The sequence below is a fragment of the Caloenas nicobarica genome, chromosome 9 (genome assembly GCF_036013445.1).
Source record: "Caloenas nicobarica isolate bCalNic1 chromosome 9, bCalNic1.hap1, whole genome shotgun sequence".
In the NCBI taxonomy this organism is placed as follows: Eukaryota; Metazoa; Chordata; class Aves; order Columbiformes; family Columbidae; genus Caloenas; species Caloenas nicobarica.
The window spans coordinates 23,278,058-23,292,734 of record NC_088253.1 but is presented as its reverse complement, the minus strand read 5'-3'; the positions used below and the strand labels follow the sequence as shown (position 1 = coordinate 23,292,734).

At 47.9% G+C, this 14,677-nt stretch overlaps 1 protein-coding gene across 1 annotated transcript in view; it reads left to right on the top strand.

Moving 5' to 3' along the window:
- The window catches only part of ANKRD11 (ankyrin repeat domain containing 11), a 141,374-nt gene that overhangs the window by 18,443 nt on the left and 108,254 nt on the right, over window positions 1–14,677 (top strand). Inside the window, exon 2 of the mRNA XM_065640605.1 lies at window positions 6,734–6,813. The gene's annotated coding sequence lies outside the window, so the exon portion shown is untranslated. The remainder of the gene's footprint in view (window positions 1–6,733; window positions 6,814–14,677) is intronic.

The window sequence follows — 14,677 nt, the reverse complement described above, 5'->3', positions numbered from 1 at the left end:
GAAATATCTGGTGGGAAGAGATAACCAGTAATAAAGTTGGAATGTCCAGTAACTTCAGAGTTTGGCTCAACTGCCTGTTGTGTGTTTGCAAGGGTTAAACTCAGGGAAACATTGGGCTTCTGCTGGTAATTAGTTTTTTAATTTAATACAGTTCAAACACAAGGGTAGTTAAGCACTTTTCTGCTGTCTTTTGACCTACTGAAGTGAACTGCAGGATTTTTATTTGAACTTCTTAAGTCTCATTTCTATAAAACAAGATGTAGAAAGGTACTGTACGCAAGCGTCGTTTCCCATTCTCGTTGCAAGCGCGATGTTGGAGTGTTTGTAAAGTGGACAGCAGTGGTGGCAGCAGCTCCTTGGGGCCAGCCTGGAATATTGGTGATGGGAGCTGAGCCCCAGTGTTAGATCAGTGTGTAAATATTGTCATTAGTGTCATTTAATCGGCTGGAAAAAGCAGAAATCTTGAGGAATACTTGGAACACATTGAAACTAGGTATTGGACGTCACAGATCCTGGATCCTTTTTGTTTACTGGAGTTCTCTGAACAGCTCAGTCGTTCCTGGATTTAGATGACTGTCAACCCACAGTTTTTGTGGCCTGTTGCGCGTTAGACTTTCAATTAAAACACTTAAAGGACAATTTGGTTCCACAGGAACCACATCTTTCCCTTCATGCTTGTTTTGGTGGGATACATTGAGCCTTAGGCTCTTCAGCTCATGTGTAAGTATTTTGATCTGTGTTTTTCAGGACAGTATCAGGTTATTTCATATTTTTATCAAGTGGCAAAGATGACAGGAGCTTTAAAAAACGTAGATCTCAGCACACATATTGTCTGCAGGGCAAAATAAAGGAACTTGGAGACCAAGAATACATTACCTGCTTAGTTTCTGAAAGCTATCAAATTAAATTTTACTTGATGTTACGTTGTTGTCACAATCAAACATACTGAAAGGTTTTTTCCTTTTTATTTTAACCACTAGTGGAATTCTCTCTGCGCCTTGGCTCTTGGGTAATGGGTACTGTATGAGTATGGTTGGCTCCCGTGATTGCTGTGGGAATATTTGCTTCTCTGCGCATCCTGGTGAAAGGCGCGTCCTGGAGCTCCCGGCGCTGCCGGACGGTTCCTCTGGAAGTGCCAGCGCGGCCGCCAGCGAGTCCGGTCCCTCCGTGCACCCGCTGGCCCAGCGTGGATGTGTCGGAGATGCTCGCTCTGGAACCTGCTGATAGGATGCAGGGCATTTCAGTTGAAGGCATGTTATTTATCTCTAATTTCTGCGTATTTCTTGGAAACAACCCTTTCTCCCCTGTTCAGGTCTCCAGTGCAACACCTCTCCTTTTCCCTCTCTCTTTGATGGCTGTGTGGAGCGCTCTGGATGTGCTTGTCCAGGCTCTGCAGTGAAATTACCCCAAATGTGGTGATTTTTATTCGCCGTGCATCCCCTCGAGGGCCAAAGGAAAGGACTGTTGGATCTCAGGGGTGTGAGCAAAACCTACAGAAAGGAGTGGAGCCAGCATCTCCCGGGTGAGGAAAGGCTGAGGAGCTGGGGCTCTGGAGCTGGAGAAGAGGAGACTGAGAGGTGACCTCATTCATGGTGATCAATATGGAAAGGGGGAGTGTCAGGAGGATGGAGCCAGGCTCTTCTGGGTGACAACCAGTGATAGGACAAGGGGCAACGGGTGCAAACTGGAACACAGGAGGTTCCACTTAAATATGAGAAGAAACTTCTTCCCGGTGAGGGTGCCAGAGCCTGGCCCAGGCTGCCCAGGGAGGCTGTGGAGTCTCCTTCTCTGCAGACATTCCAACCCGCCTGGACACCTTCCTGTGTAACCTCATCCGGGTGTTCCTGCTCCGGCGGGGGATTGGGCTGGATGAGCTTCCGAGGTCCCTTCCAACCCCTGACATTCTGTGATTCTGTAATTTCTGTACGTGGAGCACTTTGATGTCTTCCCCAAACTCCAGCATTTGTTATTTTGGTTCTTACCAGACTTTGGTGCTATAACCAGGCAGGAAAACAATCCCTGTTGTTGCAGAAGGTACCTACAGATATTCCTGGAAGATAATAAGTACATGGGGTCTGTAGTACTGGTTGCTCATGGATTCTCCCCCCAGCTCCGTTTCCTCAGACGGTTGAACTGCAGTGTGTTTTTCCAGTTTTGCAGGTTCCAGCAGGGTGGAAGGTGGTCTGGGTGCTGTGCGAAGCTGTGCAGACACCCCCCGTGCCCGTGGAGCGCGTTGGAAACGTTTCTCCGTTTCCCTCCCTCCGCACGTGTTGTACCTGCTGGAGTTGTGCGCGAGGTGCTGGAGCTGGGCCGGCGCCGGAGCTCCCTGTGCCGTCTGCGTGTTCCGCGCCGCGCGTTCGTGCTGCAGCCCTCGGTGCCTCATTGAAATGTCGTCTCTTGCTGAAATTATTTTGAGGGAGGCAGATGAGCGCTGTGGGAAATGCTGCCCTGCTCCCTAGAGACCTTTTCCGCTACAAGTTGGTCTAAACCAGAATCTACACTCGTGCCGGGATCCTGTTACGCTCCTTAGGTCTGGATCACCGTAAAATCCGAACTGATGCAAGTCTCTCTTTAAATCTAAACACAACTTCGTACTTTTTGCTTCAAAGAAGCACTAATAAGAAAAAAAAGTACTTGCTCATGGGGAGGTTGGCCTCTTGATTCTTTCAAATGCGACTTCAGCAGATGGGTTCTTTCCTGCTCCCTGGAACGTGGAACCCTTGTTGCGTTCAATTGATCACATTCAGAAATAGCTGGATGTATAACGTTGTTGGATCTGAAGCACATTTTTCATAGAGACCCTTCTAAGTGTCTCTTTATCTGTACAGAGCTGGTCGAGTTTTATTCTTTTATGGCTGAATTGGTCTGTGAATCCACCTCCTGCCTCGCTGCTGGAACCAGTTAGTGTTTCCCTGCCAGCCCCAAACTGCTTTGATGGAAATAGTCCATAGTTAATCTTAATGCAAGTGTAGTTTGTTTGTGGTGGTTTGTTTTTTATTTTTTAGGTCATGTCTTGTGAGCGTAAAGCATTTTCCATCTACAAATACTGATTTCTCTAAAGTTACAACATACCCTTTAATTGAAGAAGTTTGAATTACTTAATTCCTAATTTTTTTTGGTGAGCGCTGGGAAAAGCTGCACCGTGTGCTCTAAATCTGAAGTTCACTGATCTGTCTGGGAGCGCAGCAACAAGAATCAATAACTAATCAGTGGGAACTGCTGAGGACAACGTGTTAAAGAGCAGGAGTTGGTGGGAGAACTCAGAGGTTGAAACACTTTTTTTTTTTTTAATGGAACTGTCTGCTTATACAGAGTTTCCAAATTACTTGATGTTAATATAAAATAAAGCATCGCATGTCTTGAAAGCTTGAGCCTGTTTTGAACCTGGATCTGGTCACCTTGAACACTTAATTATTTGGTCCTTTTCCTGCCATTTCAGCGCACAGGGAGGACGAGCGGTTTGTGTTGCAGAGCAGGTCGTGCAGCTGCACTGAGCTCGGCCACTGGTCACCGGGGGGAAAACAAGGATGGTGACGTTAGTTTGTGCAGTGATACCTTTTCATCAGACTGAAGCTAAGAAAACTGGATGGATAAACGTGTCTATTCATGATAACTTAAGGTTTTGGAAGTGAAGTTGGTTTTAAATTGAAATGTTGGATTCTGCAGAAGAGGAACATGGTGCGAGTGGCCAGAACGTGTAGCCAGTGAGGTTCTGCCCGTCATCTCTGGGTTTGGCATCTTCTGCTGAAGTGTTCGCTGTACTTCCTAAATGACGTGACAACCATTTCATAAAAATGGTACAGTGTTTGTCGTGGAAGTTACTTGGCTCAGAGATGATCACTCTTGCAATGTTACAATACTAATATATATTTTATATGCGAGCTAAGCGATGAATAAAATTGCTGTATGTAGGCCAGGAAGCAGATATAAATAGATCCTCAAAATTGTGTATCAGTATGTCATGGGACAGGATTTCTGTAGACTTTTAGGATGATTTTGTTCAGAATTGATGATGATCACTGCTGTCAGCAAGTAGCACTACTGATTTTCCAGGTAATGTAGTTGGAAGTTCAGCTCTTTTTTTCTTCTCCCCGGTTTATCTTTTGTCTCTGTTTAAGTGGGTATCTCTAATTAGAGTTGTGACTTATTATGGAGGAGAAGAGCGTAACAGGAGTAGGAGAACGATGGTGGCAGAGCTGCTGCGCGGGTGTCGCCGTCGCAGCGCGTGGGGCTGCGGGGGATCCCTCAGGGCCCCACGACCCGCCTTGGAAAAAACCCTGAGGTAGCCGCGTGTCTCCATCTCCTTTGCTCTTTTGAAAGAAGAGTGTCAGAAAACTTTCATTTGCTTCCCTTTTGCTTGTCTGGAAAAGTCGACGTGCTGCAGGATTTCCTTTGAGCCAGGACCATGCGCCCTTGCGTGTTCCTTTGGGTTTTTGGGTTTATTTTGGCCTGTTCCTTTTCACTGTGGTTCCCAAGACTCAACTGGTAGCAGCTCTACCCTGGATGCAGCTGTGTTGCTCATCTCGACATCTTCCCTTCGACCTTTCATCAGGGAGTAGAAGTTTTTCCAAACAAAGGAGGCTCTCCCGGGTTCTGTGCGTGTTCATCTCGGGGACTCTCCTTGATGGTTCTTCAAAGCCCATCCCGTTGGGTGTTGCACACCCAGCCGCACCAGAGCAGCGGTTTGTAAGCAGTAGAGTATAAAATTGGACTCCGCATCACGAGCTCTGCATAGGCCAGTCCTGTTGACTGCGAACTTGTGAAATGATTGTGGGAAACTAAATCTGTTGCTGTTTAAAGCAGCGTGGTGTGAGCAGGCCGGGCCTTAAAGTGGTGCAGGCGGAATTTGGGAGAATGATAATAGGTTAAAACAAGGTTTAAACAGTGGTGGCTGGCTGCTCCAAAGGACTTCCACGGTAAAAGCATCAGTGTGAGAGGTGTTAGGAAGAGAACACAGCAGCGGGGTGTAGGTGGGAGGAGGAGGAGGAGCAGTGGGTGACGGTCCTTGGGCTGGAGCTGGTCGGTGTGAGTTGTGGGGTCTTTAGCAGTTCGTAAGGGGCGGCTGCAAATGGAACAAGCGAGTGAAAATGTTCTGAGAAAAACACATCTTGTGCTTTGTAGTTCCCCACTTGTGACTTTCTATATGTAAGTTTTTGAGTATAAAATCAGGTTTTAGAATTTCTCCTTTTAGAAGAAAAGGTGATTTAGAAGAAATCCAAGTTTTCCGTTGTCAGCTGGAGCGGGGGTCGGTTGCCGTGTCCCTCGGTGTGGTTTACATGGTCTAGAGGTCAGACGGGACACGGGGTTTTGGGTGGGGAGTTCGGCAGGAGCAGATGTGGGGCTCCCAGCGACCCCTCTGGCCGGGGCCTGCGCTGCCGTGGCTGCCGCTCGCCTGGCACAGCTCATTTCTGTTTAAATAGACCCTTTATTGAGCTGCTTCGCTGTGGAAGTACAACCGGAGCTCAGGTATTGCGGTTGGGTGTCTAATGCACGTTTTGAAGAAATTCCGCGGTTTTGCTTAGAGCGTATGTTGACTCCTTCCATATGTGCAGGTCCCTTACAGCTACCAGTGAGAACCTGCTAATGCTGAGCAGGTATCTGGAGGTGGTTTGGTTCATCGTGGACACACAGAATCCAGGATAATAGTGTTTTACACGTGGCTCTGCCCAAGCTCTCTGGTCTCGCACATTGCAAAGCCTCAAGTGTGCTTGTGAGCAGTTCAGGCTCGCCCTTGCTGCTGTGACTTGTGTGGCTCCTCCCCGCCGTGTTGTCCCAAACGTGTCCCCTCTGCAGCCAGGGAGCCGGCCAGATCACCCGAAAAACCACAGTGACGTTTGTGGAGATCTCGTCTGGAACAGACTGGTTTGCTCTGGCCGGGAGATGAATTTCTTCCGGAGGAAGGTGCCGGTGGGGCAGAGCGCGGCGGGTTCAGCAGCAGCACCGGGGCTGCCGGGGACGGTCACCCCGAGCCTTCCCTGCCCGAGAGGGGCGCGGGGCTCAGGAACCGGGTTTTGGGCTGGGAATCGTCTGCCAGGCCTTCTAGGAACCGGTTTCTGAATGTAATTCCCCTTTGCCTTGGGTGCTGAGAGCTCCGGCTGGTTCCTGCCCAGCACCAGAAATTTCACTTTGGGAATTTGTAGCTGGAAAAATATCTGCGAGAGGTGGAGCAGGAGCTGTTTAAAAAATAACGACAATGTTAGAGATTTGTAATAGATTAACTGCTCTTCAGAGCAAGGATCCAAGGTGTGCTTGAAAAGAAAGTGCTCGTGTGGCGGGTAATTCGGCAGAAGGTGTTTAAAAGGTGAATCACCGGCACAGGGCACCTGGGATCGCGGCCTGGGCAGTTCGCTCATCCCTGCGGACTGTCGGGTCAGGGGTTTCTCACCGCTGGGGATGCGACGTACCTTTTTTCATTTAAAAAATGCCTGTAAAACCACACAGATTGTTACAGAAACCTCGAGACCAGTACATTTTTTTTTAAATTTTTTTTTTAGTCTGTTGTCAGAAAGCTACAGAACTTGGTCGATGCTCTGCTAAGCTTTCCACAGTTTCTTTATTGTTCTGTTTGTACAGACTTGTTATCAGAAGGTTTATTTATCAGAAAGTTTGTTTCTGGATTAGGGAAGGGTTTTTATTTGGTAGCCTTCGTGTACTCAAATATAGCATGCTTGTTGTGAATAAAATTAAATTGTGTATTTTAGTTTTCTAATGAAGTAATTCCTGTGTTTTTCAGATTACACAGCGTTTTTGGGACACACCTCTGTTGGATTTTAATATATGTCCTGCTAAAGACAGCTTTCAACTATGGAATCGGTAAATATTTACCTTGTTTCTGTCCACATCTTCTTTTATTACCCAACAAGTGCTTGTGTCCATGTCAATGTTTTCATTGGTGTGTGGATATTTTTTTTTTGATGTTTTCTTTATTTTCTGAGATTTGAAGGTAAAAATTGCAAAGTTCTGTGGAATAACTTAAAGGTACTAACTGTAATACCTTAGGACGCGTCTCTAGTTCTGAGGTGCCCTTTCACTTTCATATTATTTCCCATGTAAGGAGTTTTTCCCTGAGCTCAGTGAAAGCCCCGGTGAACTTCGTGGTGGGGGCAGTTCCAGCGCCGCTTTGTCCAGCGGATTGCGGGGCTGGTTGGGGCTGTCACGTGCTGGGTGTTCAATATGCTCTAGTGTACCATGGGCTGCTCTCTTTCTCTTCACTTCAAAAAAAAAAAGAAAAAGTCTATTAAAAAGTGCCAGTTTCACAATATAATGTCTCCTTGTGATTAGTATAATTGAAACAGATGGCACCTGTGTTTCATTTTGGGCAGAGAAACCTCCCAATATGCTGAGACTGCAGTTTGGTTCAGCGTTAGGATTGAATTTTTTGGTAGCGTTATCAGATGCAGGAAGGACAGGCTCTCCTGGGGTGGAATTTGGGGCGGGAGGAAGAGATTTTTGCTCCAGCGTTTTGCGAGAGGCTGAGATGAGCGGGGCCGGTGCTGTCGGCTGCAGGTGTGGCCGGGAGGAGGGAGCCGGTTCGTGCTGTTTTTCTCCGCGTTCCTGGCAGTTCGGTGTTTTTCGAGCTGAATAAAAGCCGTTGTTGGCCGCTCCCCGCGTGCTCAGCGTCGCTGCGTGTGTCGTGGCAGTGGCGTGAAGTTCAAGGTCATCTCAGTGTTGCCAGAAAGGCCGCGGAGAGGCTCCCGTGGAGAACCTGCAGCGGGGGCGCTCGGCTGACCTCTGGGTTTGTGCTGCAGCGGGATCACCTCTGAAATGATCGTTATGATAAAGGCTGTGGGTTACTCCTGTGTGGAAATGCAGATCTGCTTTATCAGGCGGCTTTGCAAGCCAGTAGGTTTCTTTTGTCCTGGGTTTTGAGAAGAAAAACCCCAATCTTTGCATTTAGTTTATCCGTAATAATTCCAGTTTAGTTTGTCTGTAATAATTCCAAGGTATTCAGGTGGAGACAAGACGTTATTTCAGTTTCCCTTGGTGAATATTAATAGCAGTAGAAGCCTTTAAAGGTGAAGCAAACCAGGCGAGGCATCAGTGACTCCCCTGCTGCAGCTGAGTGATGAAAGCGGATGGAGTGTGAGCCCTTTTGCTGGCTGTGCAGTAACTCCTGCCTTGATGGCTGCTCTGCAGTCCCTGCAAAAACCGAGCTGAATCCTGACATCCATTAGAAAACAGGCTGTTTACTACCTATTATATTTCATGGCTTGGTGCAAAGATTTTTTTTTTTTATTCCAAGTTTTGAAGTAAATGGCGTTTCGCTTTTTTGAATGCAAGATATACTTTTAAAACAGGATAGTATTAATTGCAGTACCTTTCACTTAAACGAAAACTTACTAAACATTCAAACAGATTTGCATAGTAGACTTGCCCACTGGGCAAAATTACTTGCTTCCTGACAGATTATGGAGCTTTATGGCAGACTGCGTCTCTCCAGGGCCTTCTGTCTGCATCACTTGCCTTTTGGCCACTAATATCTTTTAGGATTACTCCTGAGAGCTTATATTATACACCACATTGCTGTGGCAGATGCCCTTTGGAAAAGTTTGCCACATCTGCTTTTTTCTCCATCTCTTTAGCCCTTTTCTCTCTGGATGTTTTGTACTTTGTGTATATGTTGATTATGGCTCTAGCTGAAACCGTGGATGGAAAAACTTGACAGATGAAGGTTGAGGATGTGTGACGTGACAAGATATTCACACTGTGTAGAAAGAAATAATTAGTATCAAGTCAGATGTTTCCCTGACTCGTGAAACAAACAGAAAAAAAGGAAAGAAGAGTGATTTTGCTTTGTGGGTCTTGTGCTGGAAAGGGACTAAGGAGTGTCCACTGCGCCCTTCCCGTCGGTTGCAGATGTGGTGCGGGTGTTTCTGTCCCTGGGAGGTGGTTTATTCCCATCTCACGTGCCAGTCCCGCTGCTGGTGATGCCATGCTGTTAGCCTGGTCGCCGAGATATTCTGCGTTTAAATAAAATGGAAATATGTAGAGGTTTTTGCGGCTGGTTGGTGGTATGACGTGCTGCCCCGGTTGAGTTGGCGCTGTGGTGGGTGCTGGAGGGAGCGCAGGGCCCGTGCCGCTGCAGGAAGGGTTGGGAAACTCCGAGATTTCTCCATTTCGGTGGATGGCTCCTTCATTGCGAAATACGGGAGTTGCTGCAAACATTGCTACGCTCGGTTCTCTACAACAGACTTGGGGTTTTTGTTTTGTTGTTTTGTTTGGTTTTTTTTACTGCAGCTTTGTGCAGTAATAACAGCAGAGGTCCCATGCAAGTGGGTGGAAAAAAAGGGAGTTCAGTCGACTATGTGAGATGGCAGCTTCACGCAGCCCGGACGGCTGCAACACGGCAGCTCTCGCACCACGAGTAGGACAGGTATTTTCTCACTGAACTGTTTTGAAAGGTTTGCCTGAAACCAGCCAGACTCGTCGCTGCAGCTGCTTTTTCGTTGTTGGCAGCGAGAAGCGGCTGTTGCCCTGGGCTCGCTCGGGGCCTCGCCGGGTTTGCAGCTCCGGGCCCAGCGCTGGTGGGATTCGTGCTTCCCAACGGCTTCGTTGGGCAGCACGGGGGTCAAGGCTTTATCCACACAGAGATTACAGCGGCCTTTGATGGCGGCTTCGGCACTGGTATTCTACAGAGTTCATCATGAATATGTAGGTGTAAGATTAAAAGAATGAATAAGGTAGCGCTGCTGAACAGAATTGCTTTTCAGAGCCGCAGCCGAGCCGCGTTCTGACCTCCCGAGAAGGAGACAATTGTAAAGCTGAGGCCCGTTGTGGAAAAGCAATTACAGTACATGCTGCCAGGATTGAATTGTCCTCTGAAAGTCAGATGCTGCAATAATGGTCGTGTTGTTTAGGTGGAATGTGACTTTACTTAACTGCTTGTTATTTTTCTATTAATGTTCTTAAATGTGTTCATAAACAGTTTTCAATTTTTACTGCTTTGGGGGAAATAGAGCTTAGTATTCCACAAGGAAGACGCTTCTTTGCATAGAAGTGTTCTTCTGAGCCTCCAGCCTTTTTTTCCACATTTCAATTCTTATCCCTTCCCGATGAGGGGGGTTGGAGGGTCACGCACCAGCAGCACCGTGCGTGTTTTTTCTTTGGCGGGTCGGTCACGGCCGAGCTGAGTGCTGAGGCTCTGGGTGGCGTGGCAGGAAACGCTGGCTTTGGGGGCAAGACTCTGAGGTGCTGGGAGGCAGGGCCTGGAGCCGCGTGCAGGTGGAATTAATAGTCTCCTGTAGCATTAAAGAGAGAACTGTGTGGCTTGTGGGTGCGACTGAGTCCTGCTGCGGGCCTCACCCGCCCCTGCAGTGCTGGAGCCCTTTCTCTCAGAAAAAAACCACACATTTTGGAAGTGCCTTATTGCAGCTGGGTGGTTTTCCAGGTACAGGTTTGCCTGGACTGTCCGGAGGAGGCCGTTTGGGTTTGTGCCGGGAGGTGGGTCAGAATTCCCGGCCCAGGCTCCCCCGGGCTGCGCTCGGACGCTGTCCTGAGTGAGCCTGAGCTGGGTTCCACGGCCCTCGGGAGCCGTGAGCTTTTCTGTCTGTCCATTTTCTGGATAATCTGCATTTAATTTTCGAAGCCGTATCTTCACCGCAAGCAGAGGTGGCTTTATTGTGAGCCCGGGTCTCTTCATTGCTCAAAGGAACTTGCATTTTTGGACACCAAACACCTCTGACACCTGCAGAAAAGATCTTTCAAATCCTTCCCTCTACCCCAATGAAAAAGCTGTAATCTCAGTGTAAGCATCTGATTTGAGTGTTTGAATTGCTGCTTTTACAGTTCTCTGTATTTTATCAGAATTTGTTAAATTGCCAATGTTATTCACATGCCACTTTTGGCAGATGCCACCTACGTGCCCTCGATTTGAAGGCAACTTTCAGGAGAAGTGTGGGTAGGGAGGTTCCTTTCTCGCATGTCAAATGTTAGAGAGTGAAGCGCTCGCATTAATTCACTTTCACCAGCCTTTCTGCTGCTAATAAGCTAACCTGGTCCGTGTGCACAATGCAGTGCCCGTAATGAACAGGTCTGAGCTAAGCAGAAACTGCTTTGAAAAATGTCTTGCTTGACTTATTCTCTGGGTGTAGCTCAGTTCTGCGTGTTCACCACGACACCGAAGGAAGTTCTTGGTAAGAGCAGTTCACAAGCACATAGAACACTGGGCCTCCTTCCTCTCGTGTCCTGCTTACAACTAGACAAAGCTGTGGCGATAATTACCGAAAAAGATGGAAAATAATTTTTGTTTGGTTGGTTTTTTTGACTCTGCTAGTTTTTGAGTAATTTTATTCTTTGAAAGGACTACATTATGACTACAAAAATCCTATTTTTAAAAAAAAAAGTATACTTTTGAGTTAAGATTTTGCAGATTTGTATCAGCTAATGTATTTTACACAGAAAAATCACAGCTGAGTTTAGGAACAAGTTCATTAAAACAAGCTTGTAACATAGACGGCGCACAGGATCATCGTTTCCAGTAACTGGCAGAGTGTTATTAATGTTTCACGGGGGAAGGTTCCCGTGAGGCACGTGGCCCGGGCGACACATGGAGACGATTTCAGGAAGGGACTCGGAGGTTGGTTGGTGCCTAACGACCAGTTCCTGCTGCCCTGGCTGTGCGACGCGTTCGGGGCGCGACCTTCCGCAGGTAAAGCGGTGTCAGGCGGGTCCGCGTGCCCCTTGCAGGAGGGACCCGGCCCTGGAGAGGTGAGGTGCAGGGGTTGGGGCGAGGGTTTTACTGATCTCTGGGTGTTTTGTGTTCTTGACGGAGGCTGCAGCTGTGGTCTCTGCCGGAGGCAGCGGCGCCCTGGCCGCGGGCTGACGGGCTTTGCAGGGAAGTGGCAGGATGACACAAAGCATGGCTGGAGTGGTTTGTTTTCAGAGATCTCCATCGTGCTGTGATGCAGTGCAGCCGATGCATTTGGCAGCAAGAGGTGCGCAATCTGTTCCTTCCCGAGGAGCCTGCAGACCCACGGGCTGCTGATAGACCAGGCTCACGGTTGTGCTCCTTGAATGAATAATAGTGTAGAATGTTCCCGTTCCTTTATCTTTTGCTCTTTTAGATAACAGTATAGAGAATTGTGAGCCTGGTGGTTTTGACGCTCAAATCCCAGAGTTCTTTAAGGGGGAAAAGCAGTTTTTGGTGTTTGGGGGAGTGTGTTCCCGTTGTGCGGGTACCGAGGGAGGCGGCTCGGTGACTCGGGCATCCCCAATGGAGCTGCCGGTGGGACAGTCGGTGTCTGGGAGGTCCCGGTCACCTGCCTGACACCCCGAGATATGGGGATCAGTGCTGGGTGGTGTAAAGTGGCAGGAAAAAATGGAGTGTGAGTTATATGGAAACCTTGCACGGAAGACGGTTTGGCCAAACCACCGGAGCGTCCGACTGTGACTGGCAGGTGCTGCCTGTTTCTTTAATATGTACCTGCAAAAGGGGGAAATTGTTATTTTTGAAAGGAAATGCAAAATTGATGGATAGACTTTATAGGTGTTCTTTGGAAGGGGACTTCTGATAAAAACGGGAAATGCTTCTGAGAAGTCTTGGCTGTCAAGTGTGAAGATGGAGACTCGGCATTATCGTTATTTCTGTTCCCTTGGTTAAATTCTTGGCAGAGCTTTAATTTTAGAAGAGCAAGACAACAAGGGCTGAGATTTGCGAGCTCAGTCTAATTCATTACTGACTTAATTAGATGCTTGAGAATGCAGGTATTCTGACAGATTTTGCGACGCTGCGTGTTATCCCTGTGTTATAGTAGTTTGCTGGACTTCTCCAGCAGAAATTTAGAGATACTTCACTGAAATGTCTTTAACAAGTTAACGTTTTAATTAGTATTTTGATTTGGGATTGAGACTGGATGAGGCGAATTGCTTCCCGCATCTGGGGATGGACGGGAGCTGGGAGAAGGGATTTTGGGGTGTTTTTCAGGACGCCCGGGGGTTTTTGGAAGGGGAGGCAGTGCCAGGGTGCAGCAGTAAAGCAGATCTCTGCAACGCTGGGGGAATGGCTGAAACTCCCTGTTTCCCCAGGAGCCGTCTCAGCTGTAATGCTTTGAACTCTTGAATTTGGAACAGAGTTAGCAGCTCACCTTTGGGGGTGGCAGCTTGTGAAGCTGTCAATACTATTGCCTGTAACCATCTGCTCCTACCACTAAGTAGCTGCAAAAATCAGTAATTCATTATTTTTTTGAGGAGCTTGGGTGTAAATCTTCTCCCTTGTTATTTTTGTGAGCTCCCTCGTTACACAAGACAAGCATCTCCTCAGTGCTGGAAAGGCAGAACAACGTTTTTTAATCTTTCATCTAAATTTATTTGAAATTTAAATTCAAACGGTTGCCAGTATCAGAGGTTACTCCGGATCACAGCAGCTGTTCCTGGCGCGTGGGTCTCCCCTGTCAAACAGCAACGTGTAACTTCACCCGCGGAACCGCTCCTGGGAGCGAAGGATGCGGTCGGTGTGCGTACAAGGGGTTTAGAAAATGGATGTTGTGTTTTGGTTTTCGTGGATTTCTCATGGATTCTTAATCTTTATTTAGTCATTTTTGTCCAGGTGAATTAATAATCCAGGTGGGCTGGCTTTGGTAGTTCTGATGTGAAGTCGTTGTTGGTAATTAGGGTCGTGGAGGGAGAGGTGGTTGTGGTGTGGGAGTCACTGGAACATTGAAACAGCATCGATGGCAGGACGGACAGACAGACAGTTATCCAGGGCTGGGATTTCACTTGTAGGTTTAAATTGCAGAATGGAAATGGGTTGATGTCCAGTAATGATGTTGGTGTTTTGGGACACGTGATGCTGGTTACTGGGTTGTCTCCAGCACTGTCACGGGGGGGACAGTGGTGACGTTTTTTTTAGTATAGAAGGACTTTGCAGCCTGAGGACGGACACTCTCCAGAGGTTTTGCTCCCTTCCCATCACTGGAGTCCAGGTTTCATCGCGTTTGTTCTGGTGGTTGTCCGAAGTACCACGTATGCCGAGGGGTCTGTGGAGGTGGCGTCCAGTGTTCCAGCCTCGCGCCAGCCCCACGCTCGGCACTGCTGGCAGGGTTGGCTTCTGCCTGATCTAGACAACAACTGTTGGATGTTGATGGAGTTTGCGTATCGCACGTATCTGGACTCATCCTATGATACAAAAATGTAAAAATACAGTATTATCTTGCAATGATATACAAGCAGCAATGACCTGAGCAGCTCTGCTCTCGCGTCGGGTGCATCCCAGGGCCTGTTGTATCTGCATGGGCTTTGCTGGAGGTGGAGCAGGACAGGGGTCCTGTGCCCTCGCTGTCACGGCGGGTCCTGCACGCGATGGGAACAGCCCCGCTACAATGAAGAAAGCTCTTGGAGGACTTAGGCCTGGCTGTAATGAATATTTTGGAGGATTTGCAGCATAGGAGGGTCTCTGAGGACTGAGAAGCCCAGAACAGTGCATCTGTTGTTCCTGGCAGCCAGAGAGAAGGACCTGGCATTCCACTGCCGATTCCTTGTGTAGCCCTAGAAAATTTTAATACTTGCAGGCGTTGGTGGTTTTCAGGAAAAGCCATTAGCCCAAAAGTTGTGCATCTTGCAGGGAGGCTTGCACTCTGCTGGGCAGAGCTCAGGTGTTTTAGAGAGTCCATTATCTGTGACTTTCCTTGGCTTCAGGTGATAACACTTGATGTTAATTCAGAATTTCCCGGCAGTCCTGACC